Genomic DNA, 20115 nt, shown 5'->3' with positions numbered 1-20115 from the left:
TAGCGGCCTTCAGCTCATCCACAGTGTTGGGTCTGGTGTCTCTCAACTTCCTCTTCACAATATCCCACAGATTCTCTATGGTGTTCAGGTCAGGAGAGTTGGCAGGCCAATTGAGCACAGTAATACCATGGTCAGTAAACCATTTACCAGTGGTTTTGGCACTGTGAGCAGGTGCCAGGTCTTGTTGAAAAATGTAATATTCATCTCCATAAAGCTTTTCAGCAGATGGAAGCATGAAGTGCTCCAAAATCTCCTGATAGCTAGCTGCATTGACCCTGCCTTTGATAAAACACAGTGGACCAACACCAGCAGCTGACATGGCACCCCAGACCATCACTGACTGTGGGTACTTGACACTGGACTTCAGGCATTTTGGCATTTCCTTCTCCCCAGTCTTCCTCCAGACTCTGGCACCTTGATTTCCGAATGACATGCAAAATTTGCTTTCATCCGAAAAAAGTACTTTGGACCACTGAGCAACAGTCCAGTGCTGCTTCTCTGTAGCCCAGGTCAGGCGCTTCTGCCGCTGTTTCTGGTTCAAAAGTGGCTTGACCTGGGGAATGCGGCACCTGTAGCCCATTTCCTGCACACGCCTGTGCACTGTGGCTCTGGATGTTTCTACTCCAGACTCAGTCCACTGCTTCAGCAGGTCCCCCAAGGTCTGGAATCGGCCCTTCTCCACAATCCTCCTCAGGGTACGGTCACCTCTTCTGGTTGTTTGCAGCGTTTTCTGCCACACTTTTTCCTTCCCATAGACTTCCCACTGAGGTGCCTTGATACAGCACTCTGGGAACAGCCTATTCGCTCAGAAATTTCTTTCTGTGTCTTACCCTCTTGCTTGAGGGTGTCAATGATGGCCTTCTGGACAGCAGTCAGGTCGGCAGTCTTACCCATGATTGCGGTTTTGAGTAATGAACCAGGCTGGGAGTTTTTAAAAGCCTCAGGAATCCAAGCTAAATGGTGTCCAACCAACTGCCGCCTTGATAACTGAGACATGACATTTCTGGAGAAAGGCAGACTGTACCACACCTTTAAAATGCTCTGGTTCTCATATTCTTCACATTACAGACACAATGTTCACACTGTGTCTTCATCAGATTCTTCTGGTTCTAACAATAAAATAATTTTGTCAGTTAGACTCACGGTCCGTCAGTTAGAGGCAGCGGTTTGAGGTGACGTTTTGGATGAAATTACCTCTCTGAGGCCTCTATAAGGTGGGATTTCTGCCTGATCACAGACCCTCAATAAGACATACACTCACCTTGGTGGCTCACTCTGCCCATTAAAGGGCAATTTCACTTTTTTTTCTTGATTCTTTTTTTCTTTTTTCCGCTTTATTAGACAGTTCGGAGAGGCACAGTTGAAATGGGGCAAACACTCTGCTCTTTGAAGGCCTATTTCACACATCTTTTTTTTCATGTCTTTCAATTATAATTTTATCTAGACATTTTTAAATATTCAACATCATTCCTATAAGAGTTAAACAATTCACTACTGTTCATACTTAAGACTGTTTCTTACTTTTCCACATCTTCATACTCCTTTAGCTGATTCATATACATTCAAGCCATCAAGGTAGTTTAGCTCCAAGTCTATTCAATTACTATTTCATAGTTTTAAGATTTTTATCCATGTCTTTCAACTTCTTCATAATTTCAGCAAGAAATGTTATTCAAACCTCTATATATTCAACTTTTCAACTCCCTTTAAACTTATTTTACACAATTATGACCTTTATAAACTTCAACAACTTTATAAATCTTTATAGACCTTTTTCAAATCTTTATACTCAGCTGGAGCATTCACACTATTGTTATTCAAATCTTTATTAGTGTGAATGCTGGAGCTTCCAGCATTCACACTATTGTTATCCAAATCTTTATTATTCCGCTACTTCTTCCATACGTTTTTGGACCTTCATACCTCCTTCAAATCTTCAGCTATTTTAACCATACAAATACCAAAATGTTCAGCTCTTTAAGGACATGTGTGGACCTCTTTTAAAATGTTTCTACCTTTTCAAATATTTCAAATATTCAGCTTTTTAACAAATTATTTTAACATTGAAGCGGATAGGAGCAGCATTCCAAACCGCTAAAACTTCCTCTGCTTTGAAACCTATCTCCTCCCGCATTTTTTCAGCTACAGACTCTATTCAAACGTTAAACAATTCACATTAATTACAGCTATTAAATTCTTTGACAACTTTTTAAAATCTTAAACAGTCTTTAAACAAATATAGTTTTAGTTTTAAGCTTTTTTCAACCTCTTTCTAAATTTATAATGGGATCCGGATGGGACGGAATGTTCAGAGGCAGAGTGGGGAACCAACTGTTACAGTGTAGAACTGGTGTAAAAATACACCAAAACCTTCCACATAACTGCCTCTCACTCCTACAAATGATACCCTACATCAATGGTGTCAAACATACGGCCCGCGGGCCGGATCCGGCCCGCGAGATGATTTAATCTGGCCCGCGACTTGTAGAGCACACATTTATGAGCATTTCAAAAAAAAAAGTAAGTCTCTAGCCCATTCCTGTGAGGAGATATGAATTTTTAAAGAAATAACCAAAATGCTCACTCCAGCCGCTAGGGGGCAGCCAAAATTTAAAAAAGCACATTTTAGCAACGTGGGAAATGGTAAATGGCAATCTTGCTTCACCGCTATTAATGTTTCCTCCAGTGCTTTATGGCAAAGTAAAAACCAAAAAAAAAAATATATATATATTTTTAGTGCTGAACAATTAATGTACTAGCAAGCGCGATGTGTCCGCGGCTCTGCACGCGCGAAACGAGCAGGAGCATGCTAGTGTAGGCCTACAAGATTTATTTCCTAATTTTCCATGCTGCTTTATTTTTATGTTTTAAATTTGGAAAAACGAATTCCAAAACAACCAATAACCTCTGTATTTAAAAATAAATCAAAACAGTAGAAGTTGCACTTTTATTTAATTTAATTTTGTACTGTCTGCATGTTTGTACAAAATGTGTCCCTGTACATATAGTAAACAAAATTGGACAACTGTAACGTCAGTGCCTGTTGTATTTGTGTATTCAAATAAACAGTTGTTTATTTCATTAGTGCGTATATTGGCATCTTTGAGCAAAATACCCCCAAAATTTTTGCTGCGGCCGCACCTCCTATTCCCATGGCCAGCAGAAACCTTTACTAAGACATTTCCTGGGGGGTACAGAGATCCCTTGTGATCCATGATAATGTAGGTTACAAATGTAGGCTGAGTGATAAAGCATATTACTGAAAAACAAAGCTAGAGATTTGGAGTTGACATATGTACGTTATTTTGCCATTATTTTACTGGTCCGGCCCACTTGAGATCAGAGAGGCTGTATGTGGCCCTCGAACCAAAATGAGTTTGACACCCCTGCCCTACATGGATAATTTTGACATCAAAATGTAGGACAGATTCTGCCGGTCGCATAGATGTGACTACTGAAGCAATCGGACCTACACAATGGGAGGTTTGGGCTTCCAAGCTAAATGGTGTCCAACCAACTGCCGCCTTTATAACTGAGACATGACATTTCTGGAGAAAGGCAGACTGTACCACACCTTTAAAATGCTCTGGTTCTCATATTCTTCACATTACAGACACAATGTTCACACTGTGTCTTCATCAGATTCTTCTGGTTCTAACAATAAAATAATTTTGTCAGTTAGACTCACGGTCCGTCAGTTAGAGGCAGCGGTTTGAGGTGACGTTTTGGATGAAATTACCTCTCTGAGGCCTCTAAAAGGTGGGATTTCTGCCTGATCACAGACCCTCAATAAGACATACACTCACCTTGGTGACTCACTCTGCCCATTAAAGGGCAATTTCACTTTTTTTTCTTGATTCTTTTTTTCTTTTTTCCGCTTTATTAGACAGTTCGGAGAGGCACAGTTGAAATGGGGCAAACACTGCTCTTTGAAGGCCTATTTCACACATCATTTTTTTTCATGTCTTTCAATTATAATTTTATCTAGACATTTTTAAATATTCAGCATCATTCCTATAAGAGTTAAACAATTCACTACTGTTCATACTTAAGACTGTTTCTTACTTTTCCACATCTTCATACTCCTTTAGCTGATTCATTTACATTCAAGCCATCAAGGTAGTTTAGCTCCAAGTCTATTCAATTACTATTTCATAGTTTTAAGATTTTTATCCATGTCTTTCAACTTCTTCATAATTTCAGCAAGAAATGTTATTCAAACCTCTATATATTCAACTTTTCAACTCCTTTTAAACTTATTTTACACAATTATGACCTTTATAAACTTCAACAACTTTATAAATCTTTATAGACCTTTTTCAAATCTTTATACTCAGCTATCCAGTTTGGCGAAAGCTGTTTCAGCATTCACACGCATTTTCATCAGGAAATGCATTTTCTAGTTAGTGTGAATGCTGGAGCATTCACACTATTGTTATTCAAATCTTTATTATTATTTTTACTTCTTCTTCCGTACGTTTTTTGGACCTTCATACCTCCTTCAAATCTTCAGCTATTTTAACCATACAAATACCAAAATGTTCAGCTCTTTAAGGACATGGTGGGTCTCCTTTCAGCTTTTTTCTACCTTTTCAAATATTTCAAATATTCAGCTTTTTAACAAATTATTTTAACATTGAAGCGGATAGGAGCAGCATTCCAAACCGCTAAAACTTCCTCCGCTTTGAAACCTATCTCCTCTGGCATTTTTTCAGCTAGAGACTCCATTCAAACATTAAACAATTCACAAGAATTACAGCTATTCAATTCTTTGACAACTTTTTAAAATCTTAAACAGTCTTTAAACAAACATAGTTTTAGTTTTAAGCTTTTTTCAACCTCTTTCTAAATTTATAATGGGATCCGGATGGGACGGAATGTTCAGAGGCAGAGTGGGGGAACCAACTGTTACAGTGTAGAACTGTTGTAAAAATACACCAAAACCTTCCACATAACTGCCTCTCACTCCCACAAATTAAACCCTACATGGATGATTTTTACATCAAAATGTAGGACATATTCTGCCGGTCGCATAGATGTGACTACTGAAGCAGTCGGACCTACACAATGGAAGTTTTGGGCTTCCAAGCTAAATGGTGTCCAACCAACTGTCGCCTTGATAACTGAGACATGACATTTCTGGAGAAAGGCAGACTGTACCACACCTTTAAAATGCTCTGCTTCTCATATTCTTCACATTACAGGCACAATCTTCACACTGTGTCTTCATCAGATTCTTCTGGTTCTAACAATAAAATTATTTTGTCAGTTAGACTCACGGTCCGTCAGTTAGAGGCAGCGGTTTGAGGTGAGGTTTTGGATGAAATGACCTCTCTGAGGCCTCTAAAAGGTGGGATTTCTGCCTGATCACAGACCCTCAATAAGACATACACTCACCTTGGTGACTCACTCTGCCCATTAAAGGGCAATTTCACTTTTTTTTCTTGATTATTTTTTTCTTTTTTCCGCTTTATTAGACAGTTCGGAGAGGCACAGTTGAAATGGGGCAAACACTCTGCTCTTTGAAGGCCTATTTCACACAATTTTTTTTTCATGTCTTTCAATTATAATTTTATCTAGACATTTTTAAATATTCAACATCATTCCTATAAGAGTTAAACAATTCACTACTGTTCATACTTAAGACTGTTTCTTACTTTTCCACATCTTCATACTCCTTTAGCTGATTCATATACATTCAAGCCATCAAGGTAGTTTAGCTCCAAGTCTATTCAATTACTATTTCATAGTTTTAAGATTTTTATCCATGTCTTTCAACTTATTCATAATTTCAGCAAGAAATGTTATTCAAACCTCTATATATTCAACTTTTCAACTCCTTTTAAACTTATTTTACACAATTATGACCTTTATAAAATTCAACAACTTTATAAACCTTTATAGACCTTTTTCAAATCTTCATACTCAGCTATCCAGTTTAGCGTAAGCTGTTTCAGCATTCACACGCATTTTCAGCAGGAAATGCATTTTCTAGTTAGTGTGAATGCTGGAGCTTCCAGCATTCACACTATTGTTATCCAAATCTTTATTATTATTATTCCGCTACTTCTTCCGTACGTTTTTTGGACCTTCATACCTCCTTCAAATCTTCAGCTATTTTAACCATACAAATACCAAAATGTTCAGCTCTTTAAGGACATGTATGGACCTCTTTTAACATTTTTCTACCTTTTCAAATATTTCAAATATTCAGCTTTTTAACAAATTATTTTAACATTGAAGCGGATAGGAGCAGCATTCCAAACCGCTAAAACTTCCTCTGCTTTGAAATGTATCTCCTCCGGCATTTTTTCAGCTACAGACTCCATTCAAACGTTAAACAATTCACAAGAATTACAGCTATTCAATTCTTTGACAACTTTTTAAAATCTTAAACAGTCTTTAAACAAACACAGTTTTAGTTTTAAGCTTTTTTCAACCTCTTTCTAAATTTATAATGGGATCCGGATGGGACGGAATGTTCAGAGGCAGAGTGGGGGAACCAACTGTTACAGTGTAGAACTGTTGTAAAAATACACCAAAACCTTCCACATAACTGCCTCTCACTCCCACAAATTAAACCCTACGTGGATAATTTTTACATCAAAATGTAGGACATATTCTGCCGGTCGCATAGATGTGACTACTGAAGCAATCGGACCTACACAATGGAAGTTTTGGGCTTCCAAGCTAAATGGTGTCCAACCAACTGCCACCTTGATAACTGAGACATGACATTTCTGGAGAAAGGCAGACTGTACCACACCTTTAAAATGCTCTGGTTCTCATATTCTTCACATTACAGACATAATCTTCACACTGTGTCTTCTTCAGATTCTTCTGGTTCTAACAATAAAATAATTTTGTCAGTTAGACTCACGGTCCGTCAGTTAGAGGCAGTGGTTTGAGGTGACGTTTTGGATGAAATTACCTCTCTGAGGCCTCTAAAAGGTGGGATTTCTGCCTGATCACAGACCCTCAATAAGACATACACTCTCACTCACCTTGGTGACTCACTCTGCCCATTAAAGGGCAATTTCACTTTTTTTTCTTGATTATTTTTTTCTTTTTTCCGCTTTATTAGACAGTTCGGAGAGGCACAGTTGAAATGTGGCAAACACTATGCTCTTTGAAGGCCTATTTCACACATACATTTTTTTTCATGTCTTTCAATTATAATTTTATCTAGACATTTTTAAATATTCAACATCATTCCTATAAGAGTTAAACAATTCACTACTGGTCATACTTAAGACGATTGCTTACTTTTCCACAACTTCATACTCCTTTAGCTGATTCATATAAATTCAAGCCATCAAGGTAGTTTAGCTCCAAGTCTATTCAATTACTATTTCATAGTTTTAAGATTTTTATCCATGTCTTTCAACTTCTTCATAATTTCAGCAATAAATGTTATTCAAGCCTCTATATATTCAACTTTTCAACTAATTTTAAACTTATTTTACACAATTATGACCTTTATAAACTTTAACAACTTTATAAACCTTTATAGACCTTTTTAAACTTTTTCAAATCTTCATACTCAGCTATCCAGTTTAGCGTAAGCTGTTTCAGCATTCACACGCATTTTCAGCAGGAAATGCATTTTCTAGTTATTTTTACTTCTTCTTCCATAGGTTTTTTGGACCTTCATACCTCCTTCAAATCTTCAGCTATTTCAACCATTCATATACCAAAATGTTCAGCTCTTTAAGGACATGTTTGGACCTCTTTTAACATTTTTCTACCTTTTAAACTTTTTAAAATATTCAGCTTTTTAACCAACTTTTTTAACACTGAAGCGGATGGGAGCAGCCTCCAAACCCTTCAAAACTGTAACTCCTTCAAATTTTCAGCTATTTAAACCATTCAATAATCACAATGTTCAGCTCTTTCAGCACATTATTAAACACATTTCAACATGTTTCTACCTTTTAAACTATTTCAAATATTCAGCTTTTTAACAAATTATTTTAACATTGAAGCGGATAGGAGCAGCATTCCAAACCGCTAAAACTTCCTCTGCTTTAAAACCTATCTCCTCCCGCATTTTTTCAGCTAGAGACTCCATTCAAACTTTAAACAATTCACATTAATTACAGCTATTAAATTCTTTGACAACTTTTTAAAATCTTCAACTGTCTTTGAACAAACACAGTTTTAGTTTTAAGCTTTTTTCAACCTCTTTCTAAATTTATAATGGGATCCGGATGGGACGGAATGTTCAGAGGCAGAGTGGGGGAACCAACTGTTACAGTGTAGAACTGGTGTAAAAATACACCAAAACCTTCCACATAACTGCCTCTCACTCCCACAAATTAAACCCTACGTGGATAATTTTGACATCAAAATGTAGGACATATTCTGCCGGTCGCATAGATGTGACTGCCGAAGCAATCGGACCTACACAATGGGAGGTCTGGGTTTCCAAGCTAAATGGTGTCCAACCAACTGCTGCCTTGATAACTGAGACAGGAAATTTCTGGAGAAAGGCAGACTGTACCACACCTTTAAAATGCTCTGGTTCTCATATTCTTCACATTACAGACATAATCTTCACACTGTGTCTGCATCAGATTCTTCTGGTTCTAACAATAAAATTATTTTGTCAGTTAGACTCACGGTCCGTCAGTTAGAGGCAGCGGTTTGAGGTGACGTTTTGGATGAAATTACCTCGCTGAGGCCTCTAAAAGGTGGGATTTCTGCCTGATCACAGACCCTCAATAAGACATACACTCACCTTGGTGACTCACTCTGCCCATTAAAGGGCAATTTCACTTTTTTTTCTTGATTTTTTTTTTCTTTTTTCCGCTTTATTAGACAGTTCGGAGAGGCACAGTTGAAATGGGGCAAACACTATGCTCTTTGAAGGCCTATTTCACACATACATTTTTTTCACGTCTTTCAATTATAATTTTATCTAGACATTTTTAAATATTCAGCATCATTCCTATAAGAGTTAAACAATTCACTACTGTTCATACTTAAGACTGTTTCTTACTTTTCCACATCTTCATACTCCTTTAGCTGATTCATATACATTCAAGCCATCAAGGTAGTTTAGCTCCAAGTCTATTCAATTACTATTTCATAGTTTTAAGATTTTTATCCATGTCTTTCAACTTCTTCATAATTTCAGCAAGAAATGTTATTCAAACCTCTATATATTCAACTTTTCAACTCCTTTTAAACTTATTTTACACAATTATGACCTTTATAAACTTCAACAACTTTATAAATCTTTATAGACCTTTTTCAAATCTTTATACTCAGCTATCCAGTTTGGCGTAAGCTGTTTCAGCATTCACAAGCATTTTCAGCAGGAAATGCATTTTCTAGTTTTTCTTGATCTACATTTTGCTGGGCTTTTATCACAAGAGCGGTCCAACTTGGGGTCAAGAGGTCTAAGGGTATTTTCTCGGATTTTACATACTGCTATAAATACCTATTTTAAATGTGCAAGAAGATAAATAATACCAAAGTGTTTTATATGGAAATGTTCAGAACCCATTAGCCATTAGTTTTATGAGGTCTATTTATGTCCTAGACCACTGTGTAAATAAATAATTGGCTTGAATGCTGAAAAATGCATTGCGATTTTTGAAAAACCTGGAGATTTGTGTGAAATAATAACCTTTAGTCATCCTGAGGGGTTGTTTTGGCTCTTGAAATTGCTTCTCCCAAGCCTTAGCTTCAAAAATGCAGTGGAAATTTTCCAAAAAACAGTAGGGAAGTGCACAAAACATGACTAATATGAATTTTGGTCCAAACGCTTTTTGGTAGAAATGTTGCCTCTAACTCTACTTTCACAAAGCATGAGGAATTTAGACTGAATGAAGACTTTGTACCACATATAAAGACTCATGGGATGTATACTAATAAAAAAGGGAGCATCACAAAAAAAAATTCAAACAAACAGTTTACTATATATAACACGCAGGAAAAACAATAATTACAAACTATTTACACACTATGTAGTATACACTATTTACAAACTAAATGTCAATGCCATGCCACGTTGCAAAACAGTTCCTGTCCACTTGCAGGCAGAGGGCAACATTGCAGCTGGGTGTGTGGGGGCTGGTGGTATTCGAGGTGTGGGTGGCGCTCGGGTTGGTACCTGGGGAATTTGGGCACGGGACCTATTTGATGCGGATGATGGGGTAGCTGGAGGCCTTATACCTGTGCTCCTTTTGGACATGGACCTTGTGCTGGGCAGGGAAGAAGGTGTTGACACAGGTGGTGCTGATGCTGCAGGAGTGGAAGGTGCTGGGCTGGGTTCAGGCAGCTCTTAGTCCTGTCTGTAAAAAAAGGACAAGAAAGACTGAGTTTTCTTCTTTATAACTGAAAACCCCAACTGCTGTTTACCTTCTTCCCTCCCCAACATAGTTAGCACCTTCTAATGTGTGGGGGTAGGGACACACAGTTCTTAGCATCTTAGATGTGTATGTAAGGGGAGGAGAGACAACTGATTTCCAACTGTCCTTTATTTTTATCTTCATTGTACAAAGCAACAACAAGTGACCCTTGTTACATTATAATACTAATAGAAATGTTTACACTCTCAAATTTCACAAATTGTGTGCAAACAATAGTTGATGCAAAACTGTTTCCAAACTAGATTATTTTACTATGACACAAGGGAAAGACTTCTACACTGAATAAAAAACTATATTTGACATGCCACATTATCGTTTTTTATTTATTTGTTTATTATTAGATAAGTGTAGGCTAAGAAACTCTCTGAAACGTCACAATGTTGTGCTAGAAGTCATGCCTTGGAAATAAGAACCATTACGCGACAACTGACTATTGCGCACAGTAAACGCAAGTTTCAGATTACAAGAGATTTTGTAAATTCTCTTACCTGTCTTCAAACGGAGCGATGTGATCTTCATAACCACATTCGTCGCCTGAATCAAATCCTTCGATGGCCATCTTCTTCATGGCTACTAACTTCTGCAAATCTCTGCAACAGCAGCGTCTGTTTACAACTTTCTTGTCGCCATTGTTTCCACTGAATGATTCCTGTTCCCTTCAGTAAAAAAACCCAGGTACTACGGTAATAAGGTATGTCCTTAGTGTTTTACTTAGTGCTGATTGGTGGGTTTTGTTTCAGAAATATTGATAGACAAGCACATCCAACCAATTGCGCAACGAGACAAGCAGGTCCAACCAATAGCGCATGGAGTGACGCACAATGTGCTGGAGAAGGAGGCTCACTTCTCGCGTTGTTTTCTAAGCCTGTAGTGGACGGAGAGTATCGCGAGAACATACCCCGGAAACAGGAGAATCTCTAGTTTCAGACGATGTTTTCATTTCATTTCTCAGCCGTTTATTCACAGAGATATTAATAAAAATATGCGCGCACGCGCGCATTCACGCGGGGGCGCGTGAGGCGACCTCAGAGGGTTAAAGTCCCCCCCAATAATTATCTCCCCTTCCACATCGCTGAGTTTTAAAAATAAAGACTGGAAAAAATTAACAGTCGTAATTTGGGGCGTAAATATTAACGGCGGCGGCAGTGGCGAAGTGGGTAGGGAGTTCGCCACATGTCGAAGTGTCCCTGGGCAAGACACTGAACCCCGAATTTCTCCCGATAGTTAGCTTAGTTAGCTTAGCACCCTAGTGCGTGGTAGCTGCTGCTATCGGTGTATGAATGTGTGTGTGACTGGGTGAATGTGTACAAAAAACAATGTGAAGCGCTTTGGGTCTGTGATAAACGGAGATATAGCGCTATACAAGTCCATTTACCATTTACTATTTAACAAGTGTGATGGCATCCGAGTGAACTTTACCCTTAACTAATATGAATCTTCCACCTGGGTCACGTTCTACTTTTTCTGATATAAAGGGAAAGTGTTTATTAATTAGGATGCAGACCCCCCTAGAGCTAGTGCTGAAGGAGCTAAAAATAATCTGGCCTCCCCAAATCTTACCCAACTTCTCATGTTCCTTATTATCGAAATGAGTTTCTTGCAAAAAACACAGATCTGTCTTGTTTTTCTTTAAGTAAGTAAGTATTTGTTTCCTCTTCACTGGGCTATGCATGTCATTTATGTTCCATGATATGAAGCGACAGGTATTCATAGACGCTGCGGTATCAAGTCAATTCACAATCTCCTCCACAGGAATAGTGGAATAAAGACAACCTGGACTGGCATAGAGTGTCTCTAGCATTGAGTTTGGGTTCGATTGCACTGCACCAAAACAAAATCTCAATTAAGAAAATCTTAACAAACACAAAAAAAAGTCTAAAAGATAGGAAAAACAGCCCTCTTCCAACAGGAAAAACCTCTATAGAACAAAATGTGCGCGAGCTTGCACTTTGCTGTACAAATTGAGCGCATTGATAGGTAGTAACGTGACAGTAACCCCTGTTTCGTGAGTACTGAATAAGGAACAGAAGTACAGGGCACACAGGAACATATTGTTATTAGGAAAAACCGCGTTACCGAAAGCCCTTCTTCCAAAAATAAATAAATAAAAAATGCCAATAGTTTAGACATAGGCTGCATTCAGCAAGTTTAAAGAAAAAGAAAAAAAATCGGGTTCAAATGGGCTATTTTTAAATGAAAGTATTCGTATGTCTTGTCATTTATAGCCTACATTATACTTTTAAATAAATTCAACACGTGAAACTTACCCACATGCTGCTGGTATCAGATGGAGAAAAAGGAAGGAAGGAAACCGTATAATGAATAAAGTAGGCTAACAATAATAATAGAGACGTACAAAGTGTTCTCCTTCACGCGAGGGGAAAGGAAAATCATAATGTCTGGTCATCATACCTTCAAGTCCAAATAATAATCTTTCGGTCTCCATACACAAGGGCAAAAACAGGTGGGTGTGTCCGCATGCAGCCGTAACGTTGCCCCGGCTGCTGAATAAGTCCACATCCCAACGAGATTCCGGTGTCGGGCACAAAAGTGTTGTAGTCTCCAAACAGTCATCTTATAACAAATCCCCCAACGTCTTTCATCAATTTGTCACGGGCAGGTTTTCGGCGAAGGTATGGGCTTCATCTGGGTCTGTGTAGCTCATTTCTTTACCGGCATGTTTCAGCAGTAGGCGAGCAGGATATACCAGCCGGTAGTCCACTTTCTTCTCCTGCAGATTTTTTTTGTATCATCTAACCTCCGTCTCTTCTGTTGAAGATCAAATGAGTAGTCGGGATAGAGCCGGATGATGTTGTTATCATGTCGCAGGGTGCCCAGCTGACGAGCTCGTGTCAAAGCCCGTTCCTTATCCTGGTAGCGAAGGAATTATTATGGGGCGGTTGACCTGGCTTTGGTCTTGCTGCAAGAGTGCGATGGGCGCGCTGGAGCTCAATACCATTGGGCCCCAGAGTGTTAAGCAGAAGATTCCCCACAAATTTGGTGGGGCTGTTTCCTTCCAATCCCTCTGGTAACCCCGTCAGACGGAGATTGCATCGCCGGGATCGATTTTCCATGTCGTCCACTTTTAATTTGAGATCGCTCACCGTCTGCTCGGCCTGAGAAAGGCGCCTTGACAAGTTATCCACGTCGTTATCAATTTTTTCGTCTTGTTTCTTTTCGATGAGTGCTGTTTTCTGTTGCAAAGTTTTTAGAGTGGAATTTAGATCTTCAATGACTGCCGTCAAGTTTGGGTTCATATTATCCTCCGGAACAGCACACTGCTGGGTGAGTTTCACTATGCTAACCGGCGCTACCTTGGCTAAAGTACAACCAACAGCTAAACAGATGCAAAATACACATATTTCGCAGAATGTATTGGAAGTCCAAAGTCCTCACTCTCCACACGCCCACCTCATCTTGCAGACTACTGGGCAGCGCGTGGACGCCGAAAAGTTCAATATTTTCAACTTTCTGCGTTCGCTGCGCCGCAAATGACACGCGTCTGAGCGCCGCACGAAACGCCCGCCGATGAGAGAGCAGTGTTTGATCATGTACAGCGTGCGTCCACGCGCTTGTACATTGACTTTGTATGTAATCTTGACGCGCGTCTGTGTGCAGTGTGTTCGGACCTTTAGGCCGCATCATGGTAGCCTAGCCCCGCCTAGCCCTCTTTGCGTTTCATGACGTACAGGATATAGAAATATTCTTGTTCGCTAGCGTTGTAAGCGAAAGGTCTGAGCGAGCACAGTCGCATTGTTTACTGACCATGGAAGTATAAGTTACTAACCTCCCCGATGAGATCTTTAAATTACACTCTGTTGTTGTAAAGTAATATAGTGATTAACAAGTTCTAAACAAAGATTCCTCCTGCCATCCATGCAACAATTATTAGCTAATGTAAGCTAAACCAACTAGTGGGCTAGCGCTGTTTGATAGCGTATGCTGCTATGTAGTGACCAACATTCTTAAATCAACCAAAGTAAAAGGAATAACCTCAGACACCAGAAGTTAACAGAAATGTTAAGCCTACTTGCAATGTTATAAAATACGGAGCTGTGCACTGAGCTCTCTCGAAGGCCGACTCCTTTCAGCTGCCCACCCCTCTTCCCGCAACAAAAAATGTAAACGCTGAAAATAAAACGGTTAATAATACGCTTGATGTGGCATTTTGAGAATAAAAAACTTTAATTTTATTAATAGATGGTCTAATCCTTTGATTGATATCCAGAAACATTTTGCGGAGACATATTCCTGTTCCGCGCTTGTATTGGAGTGAACGGGGATATCTGCTTCTGGGCCACTATGAATCGGGTACCTGTCCACAGCCTGCCAAAACAACTGCAATACCTGACTTGCCCAGTGAGCACTGCTGGATTGCGGAAGGAGGCTTGCACAGTCCTCCACTCAGTAGCTGTATCCCATTCGAGGGGCCATAGCCTACGAAGGCTGCATTTGAAGACCGATTGCGTCATAGCGGCGCGCAAAGGCTTGTCCCATTTGCAAGGCTCCTTCATATGCGTCCGAGAAATGCAGCCTTAGTTTCACAGTTTTGAAGGGTCCAACAGATGTATCCTTCGCAGCCCCAAGATTCATTGCGTTTTTTTCAGAGATGGCATAAAATAAAATAAAAAATAACAAAACAGCAACGTGTTGCTCCATCTTCTTAACTTGTACCTTCCTTTGTTTTTTTCTTGTCTTTTCTTTTATTTCTTCTTGTACTTTTTCTTTCTTTTCGTCTGGTAGGCAACTTCTTTTTATTTTTTCCTCCATTGACAAGGCTGTCTCCATTGGCAGCAATCAGGGTTGCTAGGCAGCACAGGAGAGGCGAGTCGTCACGCAAGGTAACGGCTTGTTACGCAAACCGGAAATGCTCGTATACAGAGACCTGCGGAGACCGTCTCGTTTAACAACACTCGTTCGGCCTTCGATTCGGCCTTCATAGACCGCGTAGACCGTGTCCTTGGATGCGGGCCCTCGAATGGGATACAGCTTCAGGCTGTATTTTACATTGTAGCATTTGTTGGTATTGTTTTGTAAAGAAAAGTCTCAGGTCTAAACTCCTCCCTGCGGCCCAGAGCACTTCCTTTACTGGTTCGCTTTGGTTAGCTCAGTGGTCAACACACTGATATGTACTGTTTGTTTAATTGGACAGTGGTGTCCTCTCTCCCTCCTCCGAGTGTTGGTGCCAGCTTGTGCGGATAATTTCATTTTTAATACATATTTTAAATTTTTATTTTAACCTTTTATTTATACAGGTAAATCTCATTGAGACCGGAGACTCTTTTTCAAGGGAGACCTGTTCCCATTCCCACGTTCCCATTCACACACACATTCATACATTGATAGCAGGCTACCTATCGGGAGGAATTTAGGGTTCAGTGTCTTGCTCAGGGACACTTCGACATGTGGCAGGGGTAGGGGGATCAAACCACCGACCCTGTAATTGGTCGACCACCCTACCCACTTCGCCACAGCTGCCCCTGTGCCTAGTAAACCTTTAAGCTTATAAGCACCAATGAGAGGTATTTTTCAGAAACAATGACCCTCAGGATAATTGTCATAATTAAAGCTGGGGTATGTGATTTCTGATTGGTCAAAATTAACATGAGCTGTACACTTTGACCAATCAGAGCGAGGCTCTGTTTCTCTGTTCTTATTGGCTGTTGGGACTGTCCATTCACTTTGGCACGACTTTGTTGGTGTAGAGCGTGTCAGGGAAGGACCATAGAGAACAAGTGGAGTGGGTGAGGTATTTGGATTCAAATTTCTATCCCAACTGCCATTTTCTCCCCAAATCCTCCACCCCAGCTTTAAGTCTGACCTTATTGTTATCCATACTTCTTCTTCTTACTTCTTATTATTATTTCTTCCGCCACATTTTCTAGCTCTATCTCCTCCCGTACCGTTATACTTAGAAATGCAAACATTTCACAGAACGTGCGTGCCCACACGGGGTGTGCTATTATTAACTTTTTAGATTTTCCACTAGGTGGCGCTGTCATTAAGCCCTGACTGAAAAAAGTTTGAGAAACCACACCCCTCACACCGTAAGGTACACATAGGCACACTTGAGGATGCTCTACAAAAAAGCCTCTGGGACCATATAAGTCCCCCTAGAAATATTTTTAGCTAATTAGTATAAACTGAAAAACAGGTTTTTAACCACAATTTTCTCAATTTTACGCAATCGACACCAAATTGATCACATAGCATTGGATGAATGAGATACAGACGTCCGTAAAAGATTAGTAGGATAGCTTTAAAAACATGGCCGCAGTTGACCAAACGTTTACGCAGGGGTGGGACTTAGCAGCTAATTGGCCACAACTCATTGACCATAGGTCCTATCATCATAAAACTTGCTGGATATGTGCAGAAGACGTGTGGTAGCATTTCCCTTTCAGCTCTTCGAGCCAAACCTATAGGGGGCGCCACAAATACGAAAACAGGCCGCCAATGCGGGGTTGGCGGGAAACATTGTTTCTTGAAAGAGAAGTCCCTGTGGGGCTTTCAAAATGTTATTATTGGTAAATGGTAAAATGGTAAATGGACTTGTATAGCGCTATATCTCCGTTTATCACAGACCCAAAGCGCTTTACATTGTTTTTTTGTACACATTCACCCAGTCACACACACATTCATACACCGATAGCAGCAGCTACCACGCAGGGTAGGCTTAGCACTAGGGTGCTAAGCTAACTATCGGGAGCAATTCGGGGTTCAGTGTCTTGCCCAGGGACACTTCGACATGTGGCGGGGAGACGGGGGATCGAACCTCCGACCCTGCACACCAGAGGCAAACTCCCTACCCACTTCGCCACTGCCGCCCCCAATTTATTGTTGATGCTTTCTCTGTAAGCACCACACATTAAAGCATAACCTCTGCAATCTCAACAAACAAAACCAAAACTATCTCTATCAGTACAAACCACAATGTTTTTGGTGGTAAATGTGTTTTACAATTTGGGAGACCTAACCTTGTAAGTACTGTACTTGAATATGAGTTGTACTGTAGTTAATTTGCATTACATAGTTGTTGCTGGCCTGTGTTATGTTTTAAAGTACCTGGTCAATGTTTACCATATTTACTTGCCTATCCTCTAAATTGTATAGAGGCATCTATACAGAGGCACTGTGACAGGATGACAAAGCATTACTGCGTTTTCCCTATTCTTACTTATCCTGTGACCTAGTAAAAACCTGCCTGGGCCCACTTTATACTGTAAGTGTGTATAAACTGCCAGTGCAAAATGCCACGGTAGCCATTATGCATAATGTAAACATCCAAGCAGCTGTATAGGAGCATGCAAAGCCTAATTTGCACCTCAACACAATGGTGAAAGAAAAACCCCATCTATTTGATCTATACTGCTCAAGGAAATTAGTGGTGACTATAACTAGAGCAAAGCAAAGGTAACCCTTAAAAATAGCACCAGGGCTAAATGAGCAGATATTTGCAGGAATCCATGAGGCAGATTTTTACCGTCATCAAGAGATATATTGTTTCCCACACATCTCTCGTGTGCAGCCTCAAGATGAAAAGTTGTGTAAAAGGTGCCATAAGAATGTCAGCAGAGATTAATCACACTTGTCCCTGATCTGTGGTGGCATTCCTAACCGGGTCACCTGTAAAAAGATGACTTCAGAGCTGAAATAGTCCAGCTCTCTCTCTCTCTCTCTCTCTCTCTCTCTCTCTCTCTCTCTCTCTCTCTCTCTCTCTCTCTCTCTCTCTCTCTCTCTCTCTCTCAAAGTGAGATTAAGCACAGTGAAATATATCCCACAATCACATGAAAGTAACAATAGGAAGCCACACGAGCAGCTGCTGAATCACAGAACAGAACAACTGGCTTTTATGAAGAAGAGATTATTCTGCTTGTTTGCCTGATGACTGACGTGTGTGTCTGTCTGTGCATCTGTCTGCGTGTGTGTGCGTGCGAGCGTGCGTGTCTGTCTTTCTGTGTTATTGTACTGTAGAAGAAATTGAAGCAATGTTAAAAACTGAGCTTAACTAAATGTTAAACTCAGTCCTTTGTGTTTATCCTTTTTTTAAATTTTGGGTTCAGCTACTACAAACTGACACTGAACAAACACTTGCCAGGGAATAGGAACAGTCTGTATTTTATTTTCCAGCAATTTACTTTGCTGTTATAAACTGTCTGGTCATTTCCAGAAAATAAGAGTTCTCTAAAATGTACTCCTCTTTACTCACCTGATTCCTTCCTATTTGTGATGGCAGCCGAGCACTTCATTCAGAGGTCAAGCAGAGAGGATGTTTGTGAGGTATCCGCGCCAACTTGGAGTCAGATTAACAATCGACCATTGTGGAGAAACTGGGAGTCGCCATGTTTCCAGGCACTCTTAACTTTTCAGAGAAAAAGAGTTCTGTCTCAAAGTTGAGCGGCTCAGGCCAAGGATTTTCCTTAACCTCTTTTGAGAAATGGATTGCAGGGTGAATTCATAAAAGAGCAGTCTGTTGGACAATTTGTCTTTCGACAGGAGGGAACATTGGAAGTCACCAGAGGGTGGTCAGCAGTGAGTGGCACAGGCGTGCCTGGGGCAGTTACCTGCGGGCCATTCTTCCTCATGATTTGTCCTGGATAATGGAGAAGGAGGGAGAGGGAGCACGGGCCCACCATCTGGCCCAGGCCGGGGAATTGGGTGGCGAGGTACGGGTGGCGGTGTGCAGTGCTCGGTGTCAGTACGGCTCCATCAGGGCTGTTTGTGAACAGATGTTCTGTGGTGTGTTCGCTCCAGCACGACTCAGGAGGGAAGACGTGTCTATCTGTGGCTGCAGGCTTTCAGGGGAGCAGCAGACTCTGACCTTGAGGCTGCCGCATGTCAATCCCTGTCTCCTTAAGCCCTGTGAGACTAAACACTGCCCTATTTGGTTATCATATAGAAAGAACATTGAACAAACACTATACATTTAATTTCTGATTTTATTCGGAATGTATTAAAGCTATAGTGGGTAACTTCTGTTGCTCCCCATGAGGATTTCTGAGGAGTGACAACAACACTGTCGGCGCATCTACATGATGTAAGCCTTCGGTGATCACGTATGGATTTTATAACTTGCTGTACGTCCAGGTAGCAGTAGAATCAACAACTGAAACATTTCTTGGCCGTTTCTTAGGATTTTCAACCAACTTTGTGTCAAATTGTTTGGGGATAGCTTCAATGTAACAAACATTCTTTTATTAAAAAAAGTTACACACTAAAGCTTCAAAGTGGATGCTCGGACAAACCCTACTATGTATATCCTGATGAATTCTCATTCAGTTTGATAAAAGTTCAACCGTCAAAAATGTTCCAGAAGTTAGGATTTTCTTTCGGTCAGGGTTCTGTTTCCCTTTGGCTTCATCTGTATAATGCTTTCTTGTGAACAGAGGACTGTAAAATGCAAGGGCAAGGGGATCTATAGCCTCCTTTCTCCATCACCCAGATCTCAGCAATCAATAAGCGTTTAATCAGTCAATTATAATTGCGCTAATTTAACTGCCTGCAGGTTGTAGCGCCATCTCCGAGCACTTCCCCATGAAAATACAGGACTATAGGAAATATAGAAAATGAAGTCTTCAAAAAGGAGGAAATGTGGAAGTCTGCAACATGTCGTCCATGTTGGGAGATAGAGAGCTCGGGCCAGGGAGCTGCGGTTTCGCGGACGGGGTTATGAAGAAGATTATGTACAGTGCTAGAGGGAAAGATTGCAGCTTGCTGAGAATGAGATGCCCCATGG

Source organism: Ammodytes marinus, assembly GCF_949987685.1.
Source record: "Ammodytes marinus genome assembly, chromosome: 4".
In the NCBI taxonomy this organism is placed as follows: Eukaryota; Metazoa; Chordata; class Actinopteri; order Uranoscopiformes; family Ammodytidae; genus Ammodytes; species Ammodytes marinus.
The sequence above is the reverse complement of the archived record's forward strand: the minus strand, read 5'-3'. Positions refer to the sequence as shown.